The 21318-nt window shown below is 44.4% G+C and overlaps 1 protein-coding gene and 1 long non-coding RNA gene across 2 annotated transcripts in view; one reads left to right on the top strand and one right to left on the bottom strand.

The window, feature by feature from the left end:
- LOC115635683 (zinc finger protein 239-like) overlaps window positions 1-21318 on the bottom strand; it is an 811791-nt gene that overhangs the window by 9225 nt on the left and 781248 nt on the right. The window lies entirely within an intron of this gene.
- LOC115635704 lies at window positions 6-19340 on the top strand. The gene is made up of 3 exons (XR_003996662.1): window positions 6-87; window positions 17226-17366; window positions 17707-19340. It is a non-coding gene; the product is annotated as an uncharacterized LOC115635704 (long non-coding RNA).

A 21318-nucleotide genomic window follows, 5' to 3' on the forward strand; every position in this document is an offset into this window, starting at 1 on the left:
GGGTGTCCGCCTCCCCGAGCAGCCTCTGAATACGGGTGGGCGACTCACACAAGCTGCAGATCAGTGTCACAGGGGCGGCTGGCTGGGGTATGTGTGCCGTTTGTAAGAGCTATACCTAAGTCCCTGCGTTCACTCTGGGAGGGGAACCCGCCTTCTGGGGGATGAATGTGACGCTTGTAGTTATGAAAATGGGATAGCTGCCATGCGGGGAACTTCATGTTAAAATGTCTAAGCCAGAGGTTAGCACAAGAACATGAGAATGGCCATACTGCAGGGCCGCCCAGGGGGGAGGGAGCAAGTGGGGCAATTTGCCCTGGGCCTGGCAGGGGCCCCCACGAGAGTTTTTCAGGGCCCCTGGAGCAGGGTCCTTCACTCGCTCCGGGGGCCCTGCAAAACTCTCGTGGGGCCCAGACTCCCGGAGCTTCTTCCGCTCCGGATCTTCAGCAGCAATTTGTCAGCGGGGGGTCCTTCCGTTCCAGGACCCGCCACCGAAGACCCCAGGCTCCCTGAATCCTCTGGGCGGCCCTGCCATACTGGGTCAGACCAAAGGTCCATCCAGTCCAGTATCCTGTCTACTGACAGTGACCAATCTCAGGTGTCCCAGAGGGAGCGAACCTAACGTAATGATCAAGTGATCTCTCTCCTGCCATCCATCTCTCCACCCTCTGACAAACAGAAGCTAGGGACACCATTCCTTACCCTTCCTTGCTAATAGCCATTAATGGACTTAACCTCCATGAATTTATCTAGTTCTGTTTTAAACCCTGTTATAGTCCTAGCCTTCACAACAGGGCCGGTGCAAGGATGTTTCACACCCTAGGCGAAACTTCCACCTTGTGCCCCCGCGCCCTCGCCCTGAGGAGCCCTCCGTCCCCCTCCCGTGGCAGCTCTTCCCTTCCGCGCTAAGGCGCCCCCTCCACAGCAGCTACCCCCCTCCACCCTGAGGCACCCACCCTTGTGGCAGCTCCCCACCTCCTACCCTCCTCCCTGAGGCACACCCCTCGCCCCAGCTCACTCCTGCTACGAGCATGAGCACCCCGAGCACACCACCGCTGCTTCACTTCTTCTGCCTCCCAGGCTTGCGGCACCTAAGCTGATTGGCACTGCAAACCTGGGAGGCGGGAGAAGTGAAGCAGCCACGGTGTGCTCGGGGAGGAGGCAGGACAGGGGTGAGCTGGGGCAGGGAGTTCCCCTGTGTGCCGCCTCCCCCTACTTGCTGCAGGCGGCCCTCCCTGCGCTCCCCTACCCCAGGTCCCTCTGCCTAAATGCCGGCGGCAACCAGGGCGGCTGAAGATCCGGCCGCCGCAGTCACTGCTGAAGAAAATGGCACCCCCCCAAATCCCAGCGCCCTAGACAACCGTATAGATCGCCTAAATGGTTGCACTGGCCTGCTTCACAACCTCTTCAAGCAAGGAGTTCCATGGGTTGACTGAGCCCTGTTTGAAGAATGTCCTTTTATTTGTTTTAAACCTGCTGCCCATCAATTTCATTTGGTGGCCCCTAGTTCTTATATTATGGGAACAAGTAAATAATTTTTCCATATTCACTTTCTCCACACCACTCTATCATATCCCCCCTTAGTCTCCTCTTTTCCAAGCTGAAAAGTCACAGCGTCTTTAATGTCTCCTCTTATGGGACTCATTCCAAACCCCTAATCATTTTAGTTGCCTTTCTCTGAACCTTTTCCAATGCCAGTATATCTTTTTTGAGACGAGGAGACCACATCTGTACACAGTGTTCAAGATCTAGGCGTGTCATAGATTTATATAAGGGCAATAAGATGTTATCTGTCTTATTCTCTATCCCCTTTTTAATGATTCCTAAAATCCTGTTTGCTTTTTTGACTGCCTCTGCACACTGCGTGGACATCTTCAGAGAACTGTCCACGATGACTCCAAGATCTTTTTCCTGACTCGTTGTAGCTAAATTAGCCGCCATCATATTGTATGTATAGTTGGGGTTATTTTTTCCAATGTGCATTACTTTACATTTATCCACATTAAATTTCATTTGCCATTTTGTTGCCAATCACTTAGTTTTGTGAGATCTTTTTGAAGTTCTTCACAGTCTGCTTTGGTCTTTGTTGTCACAAGCTACGGGTGTGGTGCTCTGCTCTCTCCTTGTTGGTATCACTCGGCTGCATACGTAGTACAGCAAGAATACAGTTATTTTTACACAGTAACCAAGTTGAAATTAAATGACAGTTTTTCTGGTCCAGCTAGTGGTTTTTGTTTGATTGTTAACTTAATTGTCCATATATGGTAGATAGAAGTGTATTTGAACAATCTCTTATTTATAAAGCATTTTTCTTTTCTTGATGCTTGGAGGTTTCTTCACTGTATATAGTTATTATCTGGTGTCTTCAGGGTGTGATATTTTCTGGCATCTTTGGTCTGTGGGATGCAACTTAAACAACTTTTGTTAGTTAACATAGTAAAGTTTTTTGTTTGTTTGTTTGTTTTCAGTAACCCAAACTTAATACACAGTTTTAACTTAGTTTGTTTACAATGTAATAAGAACAATGTAATAGGGACCGAGCCTTTTATAACACAAGCTATACTTTTGCAATTGTTGTATAGACATTCATTTTCATTTGGGGTGCATTACTAATATTTAATACTAAATGTAATGCTTAACAGCTAAAATAAATGCTCACAATCTTTCATGAGAAGGGGTATTGCTTTCCCTTGCTGAACACTTTGTTTTTAGTAACATAACTTCAACACGCTTTTTAGAGTTAGAGTTAATTTGCTTGTGATACCAATTTTACTCTTGTTAACTGTTTAGAAGCACAAACTTTAACAATCATTGCTTCCCATTAACATAACATAACAAAAGAAAAGCATATAAAATTAAATCAACTATATAACATTAAACCAAAATAAATTTTAAATACAGATACATGCAAATACCTTGAGGGTATTTGATGGTATACTTTCAAAATGCTTTGTTATGTTTGGGAGCCAAAGGTGGAAACCTGTTGAAATTGTTTGGTTAGCTTTTTGCATGAATTGTTATTTTAAAACATTTTGGTTATGACATTCTTATAACTATATTTAAAAGTGCAAACAAGTTTATAAAAAGCCCAAAAAAGAAATTGACATTTGTTAATATTATTTTTACCTTAATGTTGAGGTTTCCCCTTACATTTTTTCTTTGAATAACAATTTAAAAAAAAAGACTTAAAAAACAAAACTGTGATTGATAAAAGATAATTCTTTTTGTTTGCAATTGCATTATTTGTTGAGGCAGAAATATATGTACATATATTTATAACTGAAACCTTTTTGAAGTTTGTACAAAAAATTGGTGTTAATAATACTATTATACCCAAACCATGATCTTAAAGAAGTGTGGTACCATATCTTATATTTTTTTTTAAAAAGGGTATAAAATTGACTTTTGTTGCAACAAAATAAAAATAATTTCAAAAAAAAAAAAGTCACATGACACACACAACATAGACACAAGACACACACATGACATACAGGACAAACTTACAATTAAAAACAAATGGCGCCAGAATTCTATTCATAACTGTACAAAATAACACCACCAAAAATAAAAAGTAAAAAGGGTTAAACATTTGAATAAACAAGTTATTACCTTATTTAAAACTTGTAGCATGAATTTGATAAAAATATATTAACATTTGCCAAATGTATTGTATTAATTTGGTAACAAGGAATTTTGCATTACTTTATATTTAACATTATTTTAAAACTCTGCTATATGGAAATAAGAAAAGCCCATGTTTCAAATATTAGTTAGTGGTTAGGATTAGAAGCAGAGAGTGAATTTATGTTGCTTGGCAACCATATCTTCAAGAAAGTTAGGAATAATTCCAGCTGTTGCATTCCTGAAGGGTTAAAATAATTAATTTACTGGATTTAAAGTATTTACCTTTTTTTCTTTTTGTTTCTTGTTTTGTTCTGTTTTCAATTGCTTTATCTTTTGGAGGTTTCTGTAAAAACTATAACTTTTAACTTTTAAAACAAAGAGAGCAGAAGTGAGGAAAAGCGGGGGGAAGGGAGGGTGAAGAGCAACCTAGGAAGGTAGCGAGACCTGAGCCAAGAGAGATTAACTCTATCAAGGTATTTGAAAGTACAGGCAGCAGCAGCAAGTTTAGCAAACTGAGAAAACATATAAAAGACAAAACTTAACCGGTATGTAAAAATATTTGAGAAAGAAGGTTCTATTTTCAGATATGAGCGCGGAGTGTGGTTCCATGGGTCAAAGCAATTGGGAACCTGCACAGTTGGGAATTGCGCCCCTGGTTTTTATCCTGGCTCTGAGAGGAGATTGGGGGTAGTTACCTGCTCTTGTAAAACCTGAATTTGTTCCCCCAGTGTCTGTTGCTTTTGTGTGCATGCCCAATGGATAGTGGGAGTGCCCTTTTTTGCTGCAGTTAACTGTTTCTGGGCAGCTCCATGTTTAATGCATCAATTCTAGGTGTTAACCCGCTTAATTTTAGTTTTTTACTTTGAAATTCTTTTTTACTCACTCCCCTGCGATCAGGTTGCAGCTCCTGTCTCCTAATGTACTCTGTGAACTGTTCCATTTTTTCCTTCATTTGATTTACCAATTCAATGAGAGTATTGTTTGCTACTCTTTTCTTCTGTGCACTTACTTGTCCCATTCTGACAAGCACCAGTCTAGGTTCCGGTTTAAGTTTAACTGGAACCCGGCTTTTATCATAAGGTGATGGTTGGAATGCAGTGGACCCAGTTTCATCTGTTACTTTTACTAGGACCACCTTTTTCTGCTTCTGTCCCCATTCTTCAGGCACAGGGTAGCTACCTGAAGCCTGCTGTTTACCACCAATATTTATAACAGGGGACGGCACATGTATTTTTTGTAGGTTCCTTACAGCTGTTTCTAATGTTTCACTCTGTTTCTGTACTGGTTGTCTTTGGGCTACTTGCCACCCTGCAAGGGTGCTGGGAACATTCCAGGGCTGTGTAGCTTCTTTTGATTCTTTTAACTGTTTCTTTGTTCCTGTTACTTGCCCTGCTTTTTCCATTACTTGTTTGGCCAGCATGCCAGCATGCTGTCTAAGCCATCTCACTGCCATAGACATGAGTTGCAAAATTATTGCTTTTTTACTTTTATTACTATTTCTCAGAGCCTCGGCTCTACATATGCCAGTCCATGTTTCCCCATTCTTCAGTTCATATGGACCCCCCTTACTGGCAATCCAGCGGGTCCATGAGTTATAAAACTCCATGGGGATCAAAAGGGAGGGGATTAGGGGGTTCCCTAGCACGAGGTTTTCTGCCATGTTAGATTGCGATTCTTACAGCGGACAGCTCACTTACTCACCAGATCAGCGGTCGGGGTCACCAGTGTTGTCACAAGCTACCGGTATGGTGCTCTGCTCTCTCCTTGTTGGTATCACTCGGCTGCGTGCGTGTGTTCCCTCTGTGTGCTGCCCCAGCTCTGCAAATAGCTGACACAGCAGACCCGAAGAGAACCCCCAATGACCACAGAGTCTAGTAAGGTACGAAGGCACGTCGGTCAGGTTTATTGCCGTATTGGATACAATAATAGTTCCCTGTAGGTTTCTTAGCCTAACTCAGGGCATACTACGAATATGTACCCACGGTCAATGGACTCGGCTCAGTTAGTGGCGGGACTTTCCACTGCCCCCTCCGCCAGACAAAGACACCGCCCCAGGGATGCATTTTTATACACAGGTACAAACAAGTTACACATCACTCCTGACATATTGAGGTACAATCCTTCTACGTAGCAAGGTACAACCCCTCTACGTAATAAGGTGCCGCCTCTAACCTTGTACATGTTGGTTCAATCAAAACAACTCTATCCATCATTTTACCCTTTTGCCTCTGTCATTGGGATGGGTCAGTCTGTTCCTTGTTATCTGTGTGGAATGTGCAAGTATGTGAATGTTCTGATCTCTGGTGTTCAGTACCTTTTAGGTACGTATCTTCTTGCAGCATCAGCCCTTTCCTTGCCAGCTTCTGTGAGCAGGGCCTGCCTCTGGCTCACAGCTTCACTTTGCTTTATGTTAGCAAAGTCTTGGCCATTATTTTAGTTTAGGCCTCAGGCCTCATACTGGGCCTTTATCAGGGCCTTCACTTACTATAGTCTTAACTATCTTGAGCAGTTTACTATCATCTGCAAACTTTGCCACCTCTCTGTTGACCCCTTTCTCCAGATCATTTATGAATAAGTTGAATAAGATTGGTCCTAGGGGAACACCACTAGTTACCTCTCTCCATTCTGAAAATTTACCATTAATCCCTACCCTTTGTTCTCTGTCTTTTAACCGGTTCTCAGTCTATGAAAGGATCTTCCCTCTTATCCATGACAACTTAATTTACATAAGAACTTTTGGTGAGGTACCTTGTCAAAGGCTTTCTGGAAATCTAACTGATTGAATTGCCCCTGTCAACACTGGTTCTTCACTTGTGAGGTACTCCCTTCTCTTCATGTGTCATTATATAATGCCTGCATCTGTAACTTTCACCCCATGCATCTGAAGAAGTGAGGGTTTTTACTCACGAAAGCTTATGCCCAAATAAATCTGTTAGTCTTTAAGGTGCCACCAGACTCCTTATTGTTTTTGTGGATACAGACTAATACGGCTACCCCCCGATACTGGAAATCTAAGTACACTATGTCCACTGAATCCCCCTTGTCCACATGTTTGTTGACCCCTTCAAAGAACTCTAATAGATTAGTAAGACATGATTTCCCTTTGCAGAAACCATGTTGACTTTTGCCCAACAATTTATGTTCTTCTATGTGTCTGACAATTTTATTCTTTACTATTCTTTCAACTCATTTGCCCGGTATTGACATTAGACTTATCAATCTGTAATTGACAGGATCACCTCTAAAGCCCTTTTTAAATATGAGCATTACATTAGCTATCTTCAAGTCACTGGATACAGAAGCTGATTTAAAGGTTCTCAAACTGTGGTCTGTGGACCACTGATGGTCCACAGATAGTTCCACTAATTAGATACCTGGACCCTGGAGAAGACACACATGTAAGGTGAGGTGGTGGCCTTGTGGGGAATAGGGAGTAGGTGGGAAGAGGCAGTGGGGTGAGAAGAGGGGGTGGGGGGAATTTGGGACGTGTAGGGCTGCTGTGTCCAGAGAAAGAGGTGACGTTCCCCAGCTCCAGGGCCGCAGCTGCTGGTGAGAGATCGCCCTCCTTCCCAGCCTCAGCTTTTTGGCTGTTGTGACGGGGGAGAGACCCGCCGCTCCTTCTCAGCCCCAACTTAGGGGCTTCTGCACTGGGGGAGAGAGGGCACATCCAATGCATTAGAAAGGTAAGACTACTGATATTAAAATATGAGTTGTGAACTTTTATTTGTAGAACAAAAAATGTTAATATTAAGGGTTTTTTTAATATAGCGCTTTTATACAAAGCACTTTTATACAAAGCACTTTACAATAGTTAGCTAATGGTACAAACAACATTTGGAAAGATCATTAAGTGGTCCGCCGAGACCCTCAGCAATTTTCATGTGGTCCATGTAAAAACAAGTTTGAGAACCACTGGTCTAATCCCTCTCTGTGGCCTGGTCTACACTACTAGTTTATACCGAATTTAGCAGTGTTAAACCGAATTAACCCTGCACCTGTCCACACAACGAATCCCTTTATATCGATATAAAGGGCTCTTAATACTGGTATCTGTAATCCTCCCTGACGAAGGGAGTAGCGCTGAAATCGGTATTGCCATGTTGCATTAGGGTTAGTGTGGCCACAATCCAACAGTATTGGCCTCCGGGTGCTATCCCACAGTGCACCATTGTGACCGCTCTGGACAGCAATCTGAACTCGGATGCACTGGTCAGGTAGACAGAAAAAGCCCCACAAACTTTTGAATTTCATTTCCTGTTTGCCCAGCATGGAGAGCTGATCAGCACAGGTGACCACGCACAGCTCATCAGCACAGGTAAGCGTGCAGTCTGAGAATCGAAAAAGAGCTCCAGCATGGACCATACGGGAGGTACTGGATCTGATTGCTATATGGGGAGATGATTGCATGCTAACAAAACTCCGTTCCAAAAGACGAAATGAAAAAACATTTGAAAAAATCTCTAAGGCCATGATGCAGAGAGGCCACACTAGGGACTCACTACACTGCCGTGTGAAAGTTAAGGAGCTCAGACAAGCCTACCAGAAAACCAAAGAAGCAAACAGAAGGTCCGGGGCAGGGCCGCAAACATGCTGCTTCTACACTGAGCTGCATATAATTCTGGGGGGGGGTCCGCCGCCCCTACCCCACCCCTGACCGTGGATTCCGAGGTAGGGGTAATCTCAGCCATGCCTGAGGATTCTGTGGACGGGGAAGATGAGGAGGAGGAAGAGGAGGACGAGCTTGCAGAGAGCACACAGCACTCTGTTCTCCCCAACAGCCAGGACCTTTTTCTCAGCCTGACAGAATTACCCTCCCATCCCTCCCAAGCCACTATCCCAGACAATGAAGCCATGGAAGGGATCTCTGGTGAGTGTACCTTTGTAAATATAAAACCTGGTTTAAAAGCAAGCGTTTTTTAATGATTAATTTGCCCTGAGGACTTGGGATGCATTCGCGGCCAGTACAGCTACTGGAAAAGTCTGTTAACATGTCTGGGGATGGAGTGGAAATCCTCCAGGGACATCTCCATGAAGCTCTCCTGGAGGTACTCTAAAAGCCTTTGCAGAAGGTTTCTGGGCAGCGCAGCCTTATTTCATGCTCCATGGTAGGGCACTTGACCACACCATGCATGTAGCAAGTAATCTGTTATCATTGCATGACAAAGTCTGGCAGCATATGGTCCTGGTGTTTGCTGGCATTCAAGCAACATCCATTCTTTATCTCGCTGTGTTATCCTCAGGAGAGTGATATCATTCATGGTAACCTGGTTGAAATACGGGAATTTAATTAAGGGGATAGAGGTGGCCATTCCTCTGGGCTGTTTGCCTGTTTCTGAAAAAAAATCCTTCTCTGCAGGTAGCCAAGCAGGGGGAGGGTAGGGGGTGACTGGCGCTGAGCTTTTTCATGTTTGGCTAGCTGAGATCTTCCCTGATACCAGCCACGTGGTGGTGGGGGGTGGCTAGCAGGGATCTTCCATGATACCAGCCAAGCGGTGGGGGGAGTGGTAAAGCGATCATCCCAGAGAATTGGATGGGGGGCAGAGTTTGGTTTCTGCTGCTGTACGTTAGCAGGAAAGACGTAGCACTCAACGGGCTTTGCTTGGTATTTGGGAAAGGAGAGCGCTGGATATATGAAGGCTGCAGAAACCAAAAGACAATGGCTTACCATGGCCGCATGCAAGCTGAACTCTGTTGCCTGGACCTGCCTCTGTGATCTCTAACACTAAAGCCGCAGGCACTCAATATTAAGATGCAAAATGCGACCTTGTACTGAAATCTCATGTGCTATGTAATGTGAATAGTGTTGTTCACCGTGAAAGAGTATAACCATTGTTCTGTAAAATGTATCTTTTTAAATACTTCTCTCCCTTTTTTCCCCTCCCTCCTGCAGCTGCAAATTTTTCAAGCCTCCCTCTTCCATCCCGAAGGCTATCTCAGATAAGGCAGCGAAAAAAAAAGACACGAGACGAAATGTTCTCGGAAATCATGGAAGTGACCCGCAATGAAAGAGCTCATCTCAATGAGTGGAAGGACATGGTATCAAAGTACAGGAAAGATGCCAGTGACCGTGAGGAGAGGAGTGACCAACGTGAGGAGAGGAGAGTTGCTCGAGATGAGAAGTGGCGGCAGGAAGATCAGAGGAGGCATGATGCAATGCTGGGGCTGCTGTGTGATCAAACTGACATGCTCCGGCATCTGGTGGAGCTTCAGGAATGGCAGCAGGATCACAGAGTGCTGCTGCAGCCCCTGTATAACCACCCTCCCTCCTCACCATATTCCATAGCCTCCTCACCCACCAGATGTGTAAGAACGTGTTGGGGGAGGCTCCGTGCACCCGCCCACTCCATCCCAGTGGACAGCCCAACCAAAAGGCTGTCATTATTTTGAAATTTTTTAGTGGCCTTTTCCTTTCCTCCTGTCCTCCTCCCAAACCCCACCCAGGCTACCTTCTCAGTTCTCTCTCTCTTTTTATAATCAGTTAATAAAGAATACATGATATTTAAACGATAGTGACTTTATTTCCTTAGAAAGCAAGCTGTAATGGAAGGGGGAGGGTTGGTTGCTTACAGGGAATGAGTTAATCAAGGGGGCGGATTTTCATCAAGGAGAAACAAACACAACAGTCACACCATACCCTGGCCAGTGATGAAACTGATTTTCAAAGCTTCTCTGATGCGCACCACTTCCTGGTGTGCTCTTCTAATCGCCCTGGTGTCTGGCTGTGCGTAATCTGCGGCCAGGTGATTTGCCTCAGCCTCCCACCCTGCCATAAAGGTCTCCCCCTTACTCTCACAGAGATTGTGGAGCACACAGCAAGCAGCAATAACAATGGGGATATTGGTTTGGCTGAGGTCTGACCGAGTCAGTTATGTGTGCCAGCGTCCCTTTAAACGTCCAAATGCACATTCTACCACCATTCTGCACTTGCTCAGCCTGTAGTTGAACAGCTCCTGACTACTGTCCAGGCTGCCTGTGTATGGCTTCATGACTCATGGCATCAAGGGGTAGGCTGGGTCCCCCAGGATAACTACAGGCATTTCAACATCAACTGTTATTTTCTGGTCTGGGAAGTAATTCTCTTGCTGCAGCTGTTTAAACAATGTTCCTGAAGACGCGAGCATCATGAACCCTTCCCGGCCTCCCACGTGGATGTTGGTGAAACGTCCCTTGTGATCCACTAGTGCTTGCAGCACCATGGAAAAGTACCCCTTGCGGTTTATGTACTGGGTGCCCTGGTGCCAAGATAGGGATATGGGTTCCATCTGTCACCCCACCACAGTTAGGGAATTCCATTGCAGCAAAACTATGACCTGCACATTTCCCAGAGTCACTACCTTTCGTAGCAGCAGCTTAGTGATTGCTTTGGCTACTTGTATCAGAGCAGCCCCCACAGTAGATTTGCCCACTCCAAATTGATTCCCGACGGACCGGTAGCTGTCTGGCATTGCAAGCGTCCAGAGGGCTATCGCCACTCACTTCTCAACTGTGAGAGCTGCTCTCATCTTGGTATTCTGGCGTTTCAGGGCAGGGGAAAGCAAGTCACAAAGTTCCAGGAAAGTGCCCTTATGCATGCGAAAGTTTCGCAGCCACTGGGAATCATCCCACACCTGCAACACTAGGCGGTCCCACCTGTCTGTGCTTGTTTCCCGGGCCCCAAATTGGTGTTCAGTGGCAAGAACCTGCCCCATTACCAGCATGATCTCCAAAGCGCTGGGGCCCGCAGTTTGAGAGAATTCTGTGTCCATGTCCTCATCACTCTTATTGCCGCTCTGCCATAGCCGCCTCCTCCTCGCCTGGTTTTGCAGCATAGACTGCACGAGAATGCGTGAGGTGTTTACAGCGTCCATGATTTGAGCTGAGCAGGGTCCATGCTTGCCATGGTATGGCATCTGCACAGTTCACCCAGGAAAAAAGACACAAAACAGTTGTCTGCCACTGCTTTCACAGAGGGAGGGGTGAGGCTGTACCCAGAACCACTAGCTACAATGTTTTTTGCCCCATCAATCGCTGGGATCTCAACCCAGAATTCCAATGGGCAGGGGAGACTGTGGGAACTATGGGAAAGCTATGGGATAGCTACCCACAGTGAAGCGCTCCGGAAATTGACGCTAGCCTCGGTACATGGACGCACACCGCCGAATTAATGTGCTTAGTGTGGCCACGTGCACTCGACTTTATACAATCTGTTTCAAAAAACCAGTTTCTGTAAAATCAGAATAATCCTGTAGTGTAGACATACCCTGTGCTGTGATCAGAGATTATCAGCCATTTGTTCTCAGAAAGAAATGCCTTGGAGAAGAGTAGTGAGTAGGCCGCTAGACTGGACATCCCGATGCGCAGATTGTGTTGGATACTTGCATGCAATCAGGGATGTGGAAGAGGGCTGGCTTTGTATGGGCAGTGGCTAACATAGTGGGCCAGGAGAGCTGGGTTCTATGCACAGTTTTGCTACTGGTCTGCTGGGTGATATTGGGCAAACCAGTTCAGTACCTCTATAAAATGTGAGTAATGAAGGTTGTCGCCTTTGTCAAGTGCTCTGAGATATATTGATGAAAAGAGCTTGGTATTATAGCTGTGATTATAATGGACTGAGAGGTACAAAAGCTGAGTTAATTTCCTGTCACTTGCTATGTGCCGTTAGATCAATCATTTGGTGTCTCCATACCTCATCTGTAAAATGGGGTAGTGATATTTCCGAGACACGTTATGAGCCTGACATTAATAGATGGGGAGGTACTGTAGGATACAGATACTGTAGGATGGAGCTCACAAGCCAAGGTCCAAACTAGATTATAAAGCCTGAAGAGACCACTGCAATCATCTAGTCTCTGACCTCCTATGTAACACAGGCGAAGGGACTTTCCTGAATTAGTTCCTGCTAAGCATGTATTTTTTGAAAACAACCAAACCTGATTTATAGTCAGTGATCACAAATCCACCATAATTGTTAGTAAGTTGTTTCAATGGTTAATTGAACTGTTAAAAATGTGCACCTTATTTCTAGTCCAACTTTGTCTAGCTTCAGCTTCCAGCCATTGGATCTTCTTATACCTTTGTCTGCTAGATTGAAGAGACATATATTGTGAAATTTCTGTTCCCCATGTAGGTACTTATAAATTGTGATCAAGTCACAATTCTCTTTGTTAACATTCTCTCTGTTAAACTAAATAGGTTGAGCTCTTTGAGTCTATCAGTGTAAGGCATGTTTCCAGTCCCTTAATCATTCTTGTGGCTCTTTTCTGAACCTTCTCCATTTTATCAACATCCTTCTTGAACTCTGAGCACCAGAACCGGACACAGTACATCAGGAGCACCAAATATAGAGGTAAAATAAAATATTAAAACGTATTGTTTACTTGTGCCCAAGTCTACCAAGAAATCCAGATAACTCTGTATCAGTGTCCTGTCCTCTTCATTACTTACCACTTCCCTGATGTTTGTGTCATCTCCAAACTTTATCAGTAATGATTTTAGGTTCTCTTCCAGGTCATGGATAAAAATGTTGAACAGCACTGGACCAAGAACTGATCCTTGTGGAACCTCACTAGAAACACACGTTCGATGATGCTTTCTCATTTACATTTTGAGAGATCTGTCATTTAGCCAGTTTTTAATCTATTAATGTATGCCATGTTGATTTTGTATCTTTTGAGTTTCTTAATCAAAATGTCATGTGGTATCAAGTCAAATACCTGACAGAAGTCTAATTATACTATATCAGCAGCATCGTCTTTATTAACCAAACTTGTAATCTCATCAAAAAGATATTCTTCTTTCATTTGGCAATAGTGGAACAGTGAAAGCAATGACAGGGGCTACAGTTGGATCCTAAGGTCTATTATTCAGTCCAGAGCATGGCTGTGACACCTCCAGGATGAGCATAGATTGGACAGTCATCCGTGATTTGTCCAACAGTTTGCACCATATCACAGTCACAGTTCGGCGATTCCCTCAATTTCTATCTATGGACTAGGGCCTGGTCTACACTACGCATTTAAACCGAATTTATCAGCGTTAAACTGATTTAACCCTGCACCCATCCACACAACGAGGCCCTTTATATCGATGTAAAGGGCTCTTTAAACCGATTTCTGTACTCCTCCCTGACGAGAGGAGTAGCGCTGAAATCGATATTGCCATGTCGGATTAGGGTTAGTGTGGCCGCAAATCAACGATATTGGCCTCCAGGCGGTATCCCGCAGTGCACCATTGTGACTGCTCTGGAAAGCAATCTGAACTCAGATGCACTGGCCAGGTAGACAGGAAAAGCCCTGCGAACTTTTGAATTTCATTTCCTGTTTGCCCAGCGTGGAGCTCTGGTGAGCACGGCTGGCGATGCAGTCCCAAATCCAAAAAGAGCTCCAGCATGGACTGTACGGGAGATACTGGATCTGATTGCTGTATGGGGAGACAAATCTGTTCTATCACAGCTCCATTACAGAAGACGAAATGACAAAGCATTTGAAAAAATCTCCAGGCTATGATAGACAGAGGCTACAGCACAGTGCTGTGTGACAAGCGTAACGGAAAGCCAAAGAATCAAATGGACGCTCATGGAGGGAGGGAGAAGGTACTGAGGACTCCAGCTATCCCACAGTCCCTGCAGTCTCTGAAAAGTATTTGCATTCTTGGCTGAGCTCCCAACGCCTGTAGGGTCAAACGCATTGTCCGGGGTGGTTCAGCGTATATCTCGTCAATTTACCCCCCTTCCCCCCGCCCCATGAAAGAAAAGGGGGAAAAAATCATTTCTTGACTTTTTTCAATGTCACCGTATGTCTACTGCATGCTGCTGGTAGACGCAGTGCTGCGGCACTGAACAGCAGCATCCTCTCCCCTCCCTGGTGGCAGATGGTACAGTACAAAATGACTGATAGCTGTCCTCATCATCCTGTGAGTGCTCCTGGCTGGCCTCAGTGAGATTGGCCTGGGGCGCCTGGGTAAAAATAGGAATGACTCCCGGTCATTTCTGGCAGATAGTACAGAACAGCTGGTAACTGTCTTCATCATAGCAACTGGAGGCTGAGCTCCATCAGCCCCCCACCCTCCCTTCATGTCTAAAGAAAAGATTCTGTACTGCCTAGACTGTCATAGCAGCGGGATGCTGGGCTTCTCTCACCCACCACCGTTTAAAGTCCTGCCTGGACTATAATAGCAGCTGGAGGCTGCCTCCCCCTCATTTTATCTCACTAAAAAGTCCGTGTTTCTTATTCCTGCATTCTTTATTACTTCATCACACAAATGGGGGGACACGCAATGGTAGCCCAGAAAGGTTGGGGGAGGAGGGAAGCAACGGGTGGGGTTGTTGCAGGGGCACCCCCTATAATGGTATGCAGCTCATCATTTCTGTGGGATCTGACATGGAGTGGCTATGCTCTCTGGTTCTCTGGTACACTGGTTCTCTAATACACTTGTCCCATATTCTAGGCAGGATTGACTCTATTTTTAGATAAATCATAAAGGAGGGAATGACCTGGGGAGTCATTCCCATTTTTGTCTTTGCACCCTCGGACAACCTCAGCGAAGGCCAGCCAGGATAGTAACCATTTCTGCTACCTTGCAAAGGCAAATGAATGCTGCTGTGTAGCACTGCAGTACTGCGTCTGTCAGCAGCATCAAGTACACATACGGTGACAGTGACAAAAGGCAAAACGGGCTCCATGGTTGCCATGCTATGGCGTCTGCCAGGGCAATCCAGGGAAAAAGGGCACGAAATGATTGTCTGCCGCCGTTGCTTTCACGGAGGAAGGAATGAGTGACGACATTTACCCAGAATCACCCGCAACACTGTTTTTGCACCATCATGCATTGGGATCTCAACCCAGAATTCCAATGGGCGGGGGAGACTGCGAGAACTATGGAATAGCTACGGGATAGCTACCCACAGTGCAACGCTCCAGAAATCGACACTAGCCTCTGTACATGGACGCACACCGCCGAATTATTGTGCTTTGTGCGGCCGCATGCACTCGACTTTATACAATCTGTTTTACAAAACTGGTTTATGTAAAATCAGAATAATTCTGTAGTGTAGACATACCCTGAGTATGCGCATCTTCCATGTTGGGTGTGGATACGGTTTAGAACTGTCCCTAGGCACCATGGGAAGGAGAAGCCCGGCACTTGCATGGTTGAATTGTTGATTAGATTTTTGTTTCATATGTCGGCAGCCACCCAGGCTTCAGACCATCTGCTGGAAACGTCCTTATCTTCTGCAAGGAGGGCTGTAGTACGAGACCAGAAGGATTTTCTTGATTTTAGTTGGTGTTGTCAGTCAGGGTGGTATTTGCCATGATCTTTGTGTACTCCTTTGGAACACTGGGGGATCTTTATGTACTTCCTTGGAAACTGGGGGAGGAGATGACAACCTGCTTGCTGTCTCCTTGGCTACATGCGTAAGCACAATGAACATCATCAAATTGGCAATCAAATGCCCTGAAAAAGCCTTTGGTCAGCAAAACAATGGCCAAAAAAAAAAAAGACATTGTTAGTTTGACCAGGTCTATTTTCCATAAATCCATGTTGATTGCTATTATTTTTATTACCCTCCTTTAATTCTTTATTAATCAAGTCCAGTGTGACAGATATGACAATTTCTTTCAATATCTCTGTGAGATCCTACTGTATTAAGTTCATGTATCGTTGTGGGCTAGGGATTATATGTAACTCCATGGGAGAGGGAAACCACAGCCCTCCAGGAACCAAGAACAGTGGTGAGAGTGATTAGGCAAATTCAGTCAGGTTGTAACACCTCCAGAGACGTGCCTCTCCACTACCTGTAGAGGCTCATCTATAATATTTCAGACTGGATTCTCCAGAGTTCAGCAGACAAAGAAAGGACTTTTGGAAAAATACCCTGAGTTTAAACTGACTCAGGGCCTCGTTTCAGCTCTTCAGACCTTCTGTCCAAGAAATAGGGGAGCTTTCACCCTGAAAATAAATGTGCTTGCTTAGGAAGAGCTGTGTGGGAATTTATAGCTATGGGCAATTATGCTGTTTGTAGCCTCTGGAAAGAGAAAGAGCAGAGCAGAGATGCTGGTCTGTTTAGGCAATCTGGCTTTCTGGGGATAGTACATTGAAGCCAGGGAACTGTGCAGCCTGGAAAACCCCCAGTCAGGAAGGAGAGAAGTGGGTCTCTGCCCAAGAGAAGCAACAGCTGGGAGCCAGAAGTCTAGAATGTAAATGCAGTTGTCCTGAACGGTGACATCCCATATCAGCTGTTCCATTATCTTGGCCAGGATTGATGTTAGGCTGACAGACCTACAATTCATCCTGTTTATCCTTTTTTAAATATTGGTAGAGTATTAGCTTTCTCCCTGTCCTCTGAAATTACCCAGTGTACCAAGACTTATTCAAACTAGGGTTTAGAGAGAAACTGTTTCTTTTCCCTCCCTGGATGATGTAAACAACTAAGCAACGCAGTGGACATAGTGAAATTTGCACTTGAATACATCATTTTAAATTTGACTTCAGTGGAAATTTAAGCTTAAAATGTTCTATGTGTGGAGATCTTTGTTAGTGAAGTTCACATTCTCAAACGTTAACCCAAAGCAACAGATTCAGACAAATCTTTGTGCAGTTTTTCATCATTCTCCATTTTGTTCCAGCCAGGGTTGATAAAGCTTGTCAGCTCTTCTGCGTGCAGACACAGATAGGGAGGATGGACCAGTGATTAGGGGCATTCAGCAAGGACATTCACCCCCATGGAGGAAGGAATCCACAACTCATGGGAGTCATCGATGTACCAGGTGAACAGAGACGACATTGTGCAGTTAAATCACAGAATATCAGGGTTGGAAGGGACCTCAGGAGGTCATTTAGTCCAACCCCCTGCTCAAAGCAGGACCAAACCCCAGATTTTTACCCCAGTTCCCCAAATGGCCCCCTCAATGGATTGAACTCACAACCCTGGGTTTAGCAGGCCAATGCTCAAACCACTGAGCTATCCCTCCCCCCACCCTAAATGAACAATTAACAAGGGATGGTGGAGGATGGGGCATAATGGGGTAGGAACCGAGCTGGGGTTGCGTAAATCTAAAAAACTGCCAAGGGCTTACATCTGTTTCTTTTCTGAAAACCTCTCGACAGCTCAACACCACCTATCTAGAGGACCCAGAGGCCCTGGACAGTGTTGCCTCAGACAGCGAAGATGAGTTGGGCCCAACATGTTTTTGCTCAATGCTGGTACAAGTCATTGACAAGAACACCGAGGATGATGGCCATATGGATTTAAGGAGGACCCTTAGCATAGAACTAACTGACCCAGTGTCAAATCGTGAGCATAAAAAGTCACATGCTCTATTGTACGTGTTATTGTTTATGCTGTCCTTAATCACTGCCTTAGGGAGCAGCTTTTGGAAGACTGTGATGCCAACAGCACCATGACTATGTGATTTGGACTTCAAAGCTCCGGGACCTGTGTGCTAACTTGTGTTTGGAAAGCTTATTAAATAGGTTATGCTACGCAATGTCTGTGCTTAACGTAAGAAAATTTAGCACAAGGGGTGACCTTGGTAAATGCTGTTCAAAGTGCTTGAGATCCTGACAGTATTTTAAAGAAAATTACCAAACCAGAGGATACCTGCTTAGTGCATTATATCAACTGTCTGGTCCACACAAAAAGTTACAGAACCCTTCCTAGGAAAAAAACTATTTGTAAGAAATCTAAAAGGATTAAGTTACAGAATGGTGAGGGGACAAACACGCGATATAAATCCTGGTAGCTATAAATAAAAGTATCTATTGAAAAGGACTTTGTGACTATCTGTGTTTCTATTAGAAGGTCTGCGTGGCCCTTAAATAAGATAAAAGTTTTGGTGGAGCATCTTGATTTGTTTTCAAGGGGCTGTATGTCTTTTAAATCAAAATAGTTTCTGAGAACCCAGCTATTATGTCTTTGTGTAAAGAGACCTATTTACAGCAAAAAGTTGAAATGTGTGTAGTAGACTCCTGGGCGGGGAGGAAAGGCACAAAAACAACGTGTTTATAATAAAGCAATAAATAAATTTTAAAAAGCTCCTATATTCTATATAAAACAGCAACATTTGAGATGTGTTTGAGTACAATAGAGCTGCCTTACCCTGTTGAGCTGATGGTTTAACCACATTCCCACTGAAATAGCAGGGATGACTCTCTTGCCTTCAGTGATGCTGTAGATCTAGGTCTAGATGTGATTATCCACCCTTGTTTCCATCAGAGTTATAGATATTAGTGATCAGTAATGACGTTTGATGGGTGTACACACACAGTAAGGGAGGCGGGTGGGTGAGGATGGTGAGCTCTAATTAATATAAAATGAAATAAAACCTCAGGATTTCGTTGAATGCTATTGGACAGTTTAAATAAAACCCCAGGAGTTGGTTGAGCACTATGGGTTAGTCTTTCTAGCAACTTAAAGTCGTGAAAAGTTTAAAATAATGTATTTACAAAAATAAACAAGGGTCTAACCCAAAACTGAAATGTTTCAAAGGTTCACAAACCTCCACCATACTTTTATAAAATAAACATTTGCTGTAAGAACAATCAAACATTTAAAAACTATGGGTATTTGTAAGATGTTTACTATGGTTATTTCAAAACAAACCAACAACTTTAAGCATGAAACAAATATGTTTAAAATAAAATTAAAAAAACCAACCTGACATGAACTGTGATCATATAGATCATAGCTGCAACCAGGGTCCTCTAGTTGCACCAGGTCTTGTACAGAAGAGGTCAAGTGGGGTGTCTATGGAAAGGTTGTATTTTGCTGGTTATGATTATGCTGTCTGTGTGTATCATTTTCATATCAGAAGTTATGAATATTGGCTATGTACTTGTATCTCAATGTGTTTGATTCTTAGAGCAGCCTCAGTGAAGCATTTGGTCAGCTTCTTTAGAAAGGACTATTCTCATTAAATGCCCAGTCAAGAAACACTTAACTGACAATGGACTTTGGGAGACACCAATCCACATCTGAGCTTTCCTGGGAACATTCAAACTAACATGTAAACAATGGCATCAGCCTGCAAAAAGCTGAATAATTTATAGATATGTGACTTGCCCAGGTGGCTACAAACTTCATCTTGTTGCTGTGACTTCGCACAGAACAAAGAGGTTTCTGCCCACAAGAAAGAATATAAAAGGCCCTGGAAGCCTCTCTATTTTGTCTTCAGCTGGCTTAAGAGATGGCCTCTCCACCCTAAAGAAATGCCTGAAAGAAACTGGAACAAAGGACAGTAACTACGGGGGTGTGAGTGACTGCTGGACTCAGACTAGGAAGGAGTCAAGTCTGTGAGGCCTGGTCCACACTACAGCATTAAATCGATTTAAACAGCGTTAAATCGATTTAACGCTGTACCCGTCCACACTACAAGGTACTTTAAATCAATTTTAAGGGCTCTTAAAATCGATTTCTGTACTCCTCCCCAACGAGAGGAGTAACCCTAAAATCGATATTACTATATCGATTTAGGGTTAGTGTGGACGGAAATCAAAGTTATTGCTCTCATTCTTTTAATGAGCTACCCAGAGTGCACCGCTCCGGAAATCGATGGTAGTCTAGGACCATGGACGCACACCACCGAATTAATGTGCCCTAGTGTGGACGCGTAAAATCGATTTTATAAAACCAGTTTTATAAAACTGGTTTTAATAATTTCGATTTTATGCTGTAGTGTAGATGTGGCCTGAAAGAAGCTTATTGGAACATCTCTGGGATGAGATTTCATCTGTAAAGTTTCTTAATGTATTAGGCTTAGACTTGCATGGTTTTGTTTTATTTTGTTTGGTAACTTGCCTTGTTCTGTCTGTTATTACTTGGAATCTTTTAAATCCTACTTGTTCTACTTAATAAAATCACTTTTTGCTTCTTAATTAACTCAGAGTAAGTAAGTAATACCTGGGGGAGCAAACAGCTGTGCATCTCTCTCTTATCAGTGTTATAGAGGGTGGACAATTTATGAGTTTACCCTGCATAAGCTTTATACAGAGTAAAATGGATTCATTTGGGATTTGGATCCCATTGGGAGCTAGAGACAGGAGCACTTCTTAATCTGTTTTCAGTTAAATCTGCAGCTTTGGGGCATGTGGGTCAGACTCTGGGTCTGTGTTGCAGCAGACTAGTGTATCTGACTCAACAAGACAGGATTCTGAAGTCCCAAACTGGCAGAGAAAATGGGCTCAGAGGTAGTCTCAGAACATCGAGTGACAGTCCCAAGGGGGTCTCTGTGTCTGCACCCATCACACAGCCCCTAACCAAGCCTCAACCAGCCAGAGTAGGTGGCTACCCAGCCTCCTTTGAAAACCTGCAGTAAAGGGCTTTCACAACCTCCCGAGGCCTCTGTTACATTCTCCTACTGTTCACATCCTGGAGTGGGAACCAGACAACATCCCCTCCTCTACTGGCTTCAACTAACTCCCAAGAATCCTGCAGCCAGAGGTTCCCGCTCTCTCTCACTGCCTCCTTACTGTGCCAGTTTCCTCCTTGTGATTTCCTGCCCCTTCCCTAACTTTCTCCTCCAATGGTCTACCTAACGAGAGTCCGGCTCACCTAGCCAGTATAACTCCACCCTCCCAGCATTGCCAGACCAAGAAGGCAAGCTGTACCCAATGGGGCCAACTCCCCTCCCAGTCACCCTGGTGTAAATCAGGTGTGAACCCACTGGGAGTCACTGGGGCAGGTTCTCATCACTGACCCGGGTATAAAGCACGCGTGTCATA

The sequence above is a fragment of the Gopherus evgoodei genome, chromosome 15 (genome assembly GCF_007399415.2).
Source record: "Gopherus evgoodei ecotype Sinaloan lineage chromosome 15, rGopEvg1_v1.p, whole genome shotgun sequence".
NCBI classification, from domain to species: Eukaryota; Metazoa; Chordata; order Testudines; family Testudinidae; genus Gopherus; species Gopherus evgoodei.